Source organism: Equus przewalskii, chromosome 6 (assembly GCF_037783145.1).
Source record: "Equus przewalskii isolate Varuska chromosome 6, EquPr2, whole genome shotgun sequence".
Taxonomy (NCBI): Eukaryota; Metazoa; Chordata; class Mammalia; order Perissodactyla; family Equidae; genus Equus; species Equus przewalskii.
The window spans coordinates 50,886,052-50,894,048 of record NC_091836.1 but is presented as its reverse complement, the minus strand read 5'-3'; the positions used below and the strand labels follow the sequence as shown (position 1 = coordinate 50,894,048).

The following is a 7,997-nucleotide window of genomic DNA, read 5'->3' as shown; positions in this document are numbered from 1 at the left end:
CACCCCCGTCTCACCCATATCCTGAGGACACTTCTGAAGAGATGTCATGACTAGGTTGCAGACACTCTTGTCTTCACACCCAGCCTGGCCACCATTGTTCCTCCTCTTGCAGAAAGTCATGTCTCTATCAACATGCCATTCTCATTTCAAAACTTTTGGACCTGTAGTTTGATTATTCTCTTCTTCCAAAGTTTTGAGTTATCTTGTCACTATTTCATGAATATTGGCAGAAGACCTGAGACACTGAAGTCAGAGACAAAGTGTTTAATTAAAATATGGTATATCCAGCAGCATGAGAATCAGTATGTTTTTACTGGTTACCTTCATCCTAAGTGTCTCAGGTGACTCAAAGGGACCACAGATGTCTGCACATTGGATTGTGTTACAGAACAGGAAGGCTAAGGTTGTGGGACCTACTTTATTTCAAGTAGTAAACAAGCCGGCTCTTCATCTCAATGGGAGAGATGATCTCCTCTCTCATGGTTCCTCATTGCGAACAAACTTGTAAGACATGGCCCAGGGGAAGAGTGGTCAGGGTCTTGCATTCCTCACATATTCAACAAGATAAGCGGGAGCAAGAGAAGAAGGTGCAGATATTTCCTGTTCAGGATTTGCTAAGCTTGATTTGGATTCTCATTACAATGCTTTGATTAAGCCTCAAGAAAGTCTCAGCAAGCAGCTGCAGCCTTGATGGCCATCCATGATGTAACAAGGCTGCTCAAGCATCAGAACTAATGAATTTGTATCACTGACACTGCAGTGAGGTTGTGCTTGTCTGTGTCTGCAGACAAGGTTCACAATCAGAAACTGCCAGTGATGGCATCACACACAGCAGATTATCAGGACCAGCCATACTTGCATGAGTTTATTTTCACAGCATAAACTGTGAAATAGAATAACAAAGAAACAGGCCACATCACCAGCAGCAGCTGTTGTTTGAGCTGGAAAGAGGACATGATTGTTATGCAAGGCTGTGGTGCCAGACATAGGGGTGAAAGAGAACATTCACTGTTCTCACCCTCTTTGTGCTCGACCCAAGGTTAAAGTTTCTCCCCAGGTGCTAAGGTGGTGTTCTCTCACAGGTATGGAATCACAGTGTCTCCCAATAGTAGGTAAAACTTCAACTTTTCTAAACTCTTTCCTTGCTTGACACTGACCGTCTATCCAAAAGGATCAAGTGTGAGAGAAGGACAAAAGCATTTTCAGATAACTTACAGACACATCATAACACCCATCTTGGCCAGCATGAGGCACTGTACATGGACTCTATTGAGCAATGAAGTGATTCAAGTGGTCACTATCTTCACAATCTTAAGCTAGGTCAATAACAAGATAATCCAGGAAATTCTAATCTGGCAGTCCCCCTTTAGGCCAGGCTGCAACCTGGAAGGTGTAGAAACTATACCAGCTTAGCATTGCTATCAGAGGAATGAAAGTCATCGCATTCCCAAAAGTGATCAGAACAGAATGGGACATGTTCAAAATAAACCCACAAATAAATTTGTGGAACTCTACAAATTTCTTACATTTAACGGCTTCAGTGTGAGTTCTTTCATGGTGGGTTGTAGGATATTCTGATTGCCTTCCCACAATGCTTAACTTCCTGGTGCATCTCATTAGTGTTAGTTCTTTCGTGTGTTTGAAGCAAACACAGACACTCGTAGGCTTTTCCACGTTCCTCACATTCACAGGGCTTCTCTCCATTGTGAGTTCTTACATGTTTACTAAGGAGTGAGGACCAAGTGAAGTCTTTCCCACATTGCTTACATTGATAGGGTTTCTCTCCAGTGTGAAGTCTTACATGTTCAGTTAGTCTTGAGGAAATAGTGAAGGCTTTTCCACAGTGCTTACATTCCTAGGCTTTCTCTGCAGGGTGAGTTCCTATATGGATGCAAAATGTTGAGGAATACAAAAATGCTTTTCCACATATCTTACACTCAAATGGCTTCTCTCCAGTTTGAGTTCTCAAATGTGTACTTAGATATGAGGAAGTAGTAAAGAATTTCCCACACTCACTACATTCAAAGGTTTCTCTCCAGCATGAATACTTAGATGTCCCCTTAGGCTTGTTGAAAAAGTGCACACTTTCTCACACTGCTTAACATTTGTGGGGTTTCTCTCCAGCGTGAATTCTTGCATGTGCAGTTAGGCTTGAGGAAACACTGAAGGCTTGCCCACATTTCATACATTCACAGGGTTTCTCTCCAGTGTGAATTCACTTAGGTTAAGTGTGAATGCCTAATAAAGGCTTTCCCACGTTTGTTGCATTTATAGGGTTTCTCTCCTGTATGAATTCTTACATGTTGACTGAGATTTGATTTAAAAGTGAAGGCTTTCCTGCATTTCCTATTCATAGGGTTTTTCTCCAGTGTCAGTACACAAGTCACTGGTAAGTATGAAGAACTGACAAATGCTTTCCCACACGTTACACTCAAAAGGCTTCTCTCTAGACTGAGTTTTTATATGCCTCGTAAGGCTTGAGGATGCAGTGTAGGCTTTTCCACATTCCTTAAATTTATAACATTTCTCAGCATGTGAGTTTGCACACGTACACCAAGGATTGCGGAGTGAGTAAAAGCTGTCCCACATTCCTTCCATCCATAGAGTTTTCCTCTATTGTGACTTCTCATTTGTGCCTGAAGGTAAGACTGATTAACAAAGGCTTTCCCACTGCCACAGCATTAAAAGGCTTTCTCTTGAATGCTAGTTTTCCAGGACACAATATCTGCAGTCAGGCTGACAGCTTTTTCATAATGATTAAATACAGAAATTTTCTCTACAGTAGAGCTTTTCTTGTGCAGAGTAAGGAAGCTTTTTCCATACTGATTACCCTCATAACTGTTCTCTCCATTTTGAGTTCTCCTGTGAGTCCTGAGGCATGAATGTTCACTGAAGTCCCTTCCATATTCCTTACACTCACAGAGTTCCCATTCATTATGGCTTCTTTCTTGTTGATGAATGAGGATTAAAAGATTTCTCAGACTCATTAATTGATCCTATTCATCTCAAAACTGAAACATCATTACAATGTTGATTTGATTTTCACCATTTTCATTACATTTACACAACTGCCTACCCTGTTGATTTCTTTCAAGTTGAATAATAGAATCCTTCTGCCTAAATGACGTGTGATCTTTCTGATGATAAAAGACTCCTGTACAGTTTCGTGGAATTGTCTTAAAAATCTATGTCTTGTTATACAGCATACTGTTTTAGTAGCTTTCAACTGTGTCATCTGCGTAGAAAGAGCTAACTTATCATGTTGCAAATAAGTACCAGAAGAAACCCAGGAACATGTAACCTCCTAATAGATCCCAAGAGATCCGGCTCAGGCAATTCCAGTGTGTACAAATTAACTGTATGGTACGTTGCAAAAGCTCTTTCAACACCAACTGTGGTTGCACTATCTCCTCTCCCTCAGGTCATGTCTGTAGCTTTCCATGGTGGTCCTTAAATCCAGCTGACTGAGATGAAAGTCTGGTTTACAGATGAGTCTGCATAGTAAGCCAGTGCCACCTGGAGGTGTAGAGTTGAAGCTATCTTTACTGAAGAGATGACCCTTAAAGATAATAGTGATTAAAAATCTTCCAAGTGGCAGAACTTCAACAGTACATTTAACTGCCCACTGGGTCTGCAGTGAGAAACGGTCACGTGTATGGATAAATACTGATTCACGAATGGTTGACAGTTCTTTGGCTGGATAGTCAAAGATGTGGATGGAACAAGACGGGAAGGTTGATGACAAGGAACTATGGTAAACAGTATATGAATGGACATTTCTGAATGGACACAGACTGTGAAGTTATTTGTGCCCTATGTGAATGTCCACCAAAGGCAATCCACTGTAAATGAGACTACTAATAATCAGGTGGACAAAATGATGCAGTCTGTAGGTGTCAGTTATTTTTCCAGCCACCACAGTGCTTGCTCAATGGGCCCATGAACAAAATGGCCATGGTAGCAGGGATTAAGCCTATGCATGGGTTCAACGGTATGGACTTCCCCTTTCCAAGAATGACCTAGCTAACACTACTGCTGTGTGCCTAATGTACTAAAAGCAGAAATGAACACTGAGTGTCCAGTATGGCACCATTCCCTGGAGTGGACCCATCAGCCATCTGGTGGCAGGGTGATTATACTGGATTTCCTCTATCATGGAGGTGGCAAAGATTCATCCTCACTGGAATAGATTCATGTTCTGGATATAGATTTGCCTTTCTGCTAGTAGTTTCCACTTGTACCACCATCCACAGACTGGAAAAATGCTTTACCTGTAGTCATGGCAATCACACATCATTGTATCTCATCTAGAAACACACTGTATTTTAAATAAAGTGCAACTATGGGAGCATGTTCACGGAATCAGCTGGTCTAGTCTTATCACATATCCCCATCACTCAAAAGGAGCTGATATAAATAAAAAGGTGGAATTGCTTAGTGAAAATCCCAATTCACGTGCCAGTTGGGAAACAACCCTACGAAAGAATGATATTCCATCTCACAGGACACAGTATATGCTCTGAATCAGATAGCCTTACATGGTACTGTCTCCCCACAGCCAGAATACACGGGTCCAGGAATTGATGGGTAAATATGGGAGTGGCTCCTCGACAGAATTTTTGCTTGAATCCCAGCAACTTAGAGCACTGCAGGTTTGGAGAGCTTAGTTTCTCATATAGAATGCTTCCCAGAGGGGGCACAACTATGGTTCCACCAAAATGGAAGATGAGATTGCCACCTGGCATTTTGGGCTTCATATACCACTAGACCAGATGCAGAAAAGGGGGTTTGTCTACTGCCTGGAGCAATTGGTCTCTATTACCAAAGGGAAATTAGGTTACCGTGGTACAACTGAGGCAAGGAAGATGAACCTAGAACCTCCTAGCAGTTGCATACTCAACAGAAAGAGGTAATAGAAAATTACAACTAGAAAAAGGCTAGACAATGAAGGACTTGGACTCTTTGAGAATAAAGATTTGGGTCACTCCCCCAGATACACAACCCAGACCAGCTAAGGTTCTCACTGAGGGCAAGGAAACTGGAACCGGATGTTGAAGTAACCCGTGGATATCAACCACAATCAAGAGACCGATTAAACTAACGATTCACTTCTATCTTCTCCCCATTTTTATTTTATATACAAGTTATTAGTGGTTAACATTACAATTTAGTCTGTGGGAAACAGAATATTCAGTATGACTGTGATGAAATTTGAGGAATTCAATTTTTTCACCATGTCTTAATCAACCATTGAAGCACTCAGAGCAATATGTCCTCTCATAAATCAACAGATGAAGGAATAACTTCATCTGGTAATTAAAATTCTCTCAATCTTACCTTGTATAAAACTCTCAAGTCCTTTCATTCCATTTCTTTGCCATAATAATCATCCAGTTGTAGGGTACGAACACTATGTTTTCAAACTTATTCATCATAAGCGTCTACGTTGAGTCCATGCCTTCACACTCACATTTCCTGAAGATCATTCTCACACTAGGAGTTTGTGCATTCTATTTAAGTTGTAAGTAGATTCAAATTACTTTCTTAAAATATTTCATAAGTTTCCTATGGTCTTAGAAGAGAGTTCAGAGTACGTAATTCCCCGGTCCTGGCCCTGTTCTCCATTTTACCTCCCACCATTGTCTCGTTCTGCTCTGCTTCAGCAATCCCTCTTTCCTCAGTTTAGGAAACACACTAAACTCTCAATGCTCTTAGTTTTACAGAGTAGATAGTCGATGACATTATTTTAAATTTTCTCGGGGGAAATAACAATATTGTAGTTTTATTAGCACAATGTCTTTACCTTTAGGAGCTGCATTACCAAGTATTTAAAGGTCAAGTATCATGTCTGCAATTTATTTTCAACTTAGTCTCTCAAATAGTTTACCAAAATATGGATATTTATTTATCTAGAGAGCAAACATGCAAAATGCTAAAAAAGGGTCAATCTACTTCACTTTAGGTTTAAGATTTTTCAAACAAAAGTTTGGGAAAAATTATACTTAGTCCAAACATCCTGTTTACGGGAAGTTCAATTATTCTAGAACTAGGGAAAAAAAAAAAGCCCCCATCTGTTTTTTCTGGGAGGCTCACATTTTGAAGTTTTGTGGGAAGGAACAGGCTTAGAAAATTCAGATGAAGAGAGAGGTGAGTAATCTTGTTTCTCTTTAGTAGACAGACTACGGTCTAAATATGCTAACATTTCCATACAGAAATACACCATAGACATCTAAGAAAGTATATCACATTTCTAACTGAACATGTGTCAAAAATAAAGACCGTGCAACGTCAAAGCCAAATTCTCAGATGAAACATTCTTCCGCATACGAAAGGAAACAGAGGCGTCTGGAACCACCCTTCCCGGCGCTCACAGGAGACGCCTGAAGCGCCAGGTGCGTGAGGACGCGGACACGGACCGCAGTCAACCCGCCAGAAAGGCGGAAATCCTCTTCCTCCTGCAGTAAAGTCACAAGGCTGCTGTGGAGCCTCTGAAAGGGGAGCACAGAGGATGACGCGACCCCACAGAAGCGCCCTCACCCCACTGCAGATCCGGCTCCTCCCGGGGCACGACGGCCGAGCGGCGTCTAGGACCTGGCCCTGCCGGGAGGCCCCGCGGCCCCGGCGGAAGCGAGCGGCGCGCGCCAGGCCCCTCTCAGCAGGTCCCGGGCGGCCGCCCAAGCCCGTCCCGTGACTCCCTCTTCCGCCCGCTTCCCCCTCCTTCGCACCCACCTCGGCGAACCCGAGCTGCGCTGGACCACAGCCGACAGGAACAGCTTCAACATGCACCGCAGCAGCAGCCGCCGGAACCCCGGCGAATTGTGACGTCACTTCCGCTTCCTGTCGGGGGCCGGGTTGGGAAGGGGCGGGGCTCCGGCGCCGGAGCAGTCGGCTCCGCTCGGCAACCTCAGAGCGGGAGTTTCTGCTTTCCTCCCGCGTGGGTGCGGACGGGCCCCGGCTAGGCTCGGCGTTGGGGTTGGGGCCGGGGCCCGAATCAGCCCCAGGGCCAAGGTTGAGGATGGAACCAGCCCTGTGGGCGGAGCTACGGGCGGAGGGCGCGGCCGATCCCTGAGGGCGGGGCTGGAGGTGGGAGGAGACCCAGCGCGCGTGTGGACGCTGCATAGTCAAGCCTGAAGGGCGAGGCTGCGGGTGGGGACCCAGCCCCCAGCGAGCATATCGGAAGGTTTTCTCCCTTTTCTCCCCTCGTTCCAAGAGGCCTTAAGTGATTCTCCCGTATTGATAATCCTGCCAATGCGTGAAGTGGTCTGTCGCCTCCAAGCAATCCTGTCTTTAGGCTTTTATTTGAAATAGATACCGTGCTAATCTCTAAACTCTAAAATTGATTCCTTTGGATTTTCAATATAATGACATTTTCTGCAAATCTTTTTTGTTTCCTCTACTAGTATGTATTTCTCGTTTTATTTATTTTTGAAATGGCACTGATACGGGGCCTTCTTATTCAGGAGTAGATCGAAAGTTTCGCTGGTAATCATGTTTCCCGTGGTTTTCAGTGGATGGCCTTTATGGAGTTAATAAAGATTTTAAAACTGATTTAATAACACATTTTATCAAGAGTTGTTTGTGTGCGTTATCAAATGTGTTTTATGCATCTATTGATAAGAATTTTACTAGATGTCGCCTGAAATAAAGAGTCTAGGTGGTATTAGTGAAGGAGTTTATTCAACAACAATCAGTGTGAAGAGTCTGAACCCCAGGAAAACATTTCAACAGAGTGAGTTGATGGAACTGCTCCACGGTGTGTGAGTTTAAGTGCAGCTTATATCTCGTTCACAAAACAGTGCATGTGCAGAGGAGAGGAAAAGAAAAGAAAAACCTGACGACTAGAATTCATATATGTTAAAAAAAAAAAATGGATAGAGTACACCTGAGCTTTTCCTAGATTATACACTGAAGGTAACATAAATAAGGATGTCTTGGTTATACATCAAACAAGTTCAGAGATGCTGATAGTATGTGTGTGTGGAGGGAGGCAGGGACCA

The 7,997-nt window shown here is 43.3% G+C and overlaps 1 long non-coding RNA gene across 1 annotated transcript; it reads right to left on the bottom strand.

Moving 5' to 3' along the window:
* Positions 1-5,109: 5,109 nt before the first annotated feature.
* Positions 5,110-6,834, bottom strand: LOC139084154 (uncharacterized). The gene is made up of 2 exons (XR_011541506.1): positions 6,730-6,834; positions 5,110-6,455 (listed from the first exon to the last, which is right to left on the bottom strand). It is a non-coding gene; the product is annotated as an uncharacterized lncRNA (long non-coding RNA).
* Positions 6,835-7,997: the final 1,163 nt, after the last annotated feature.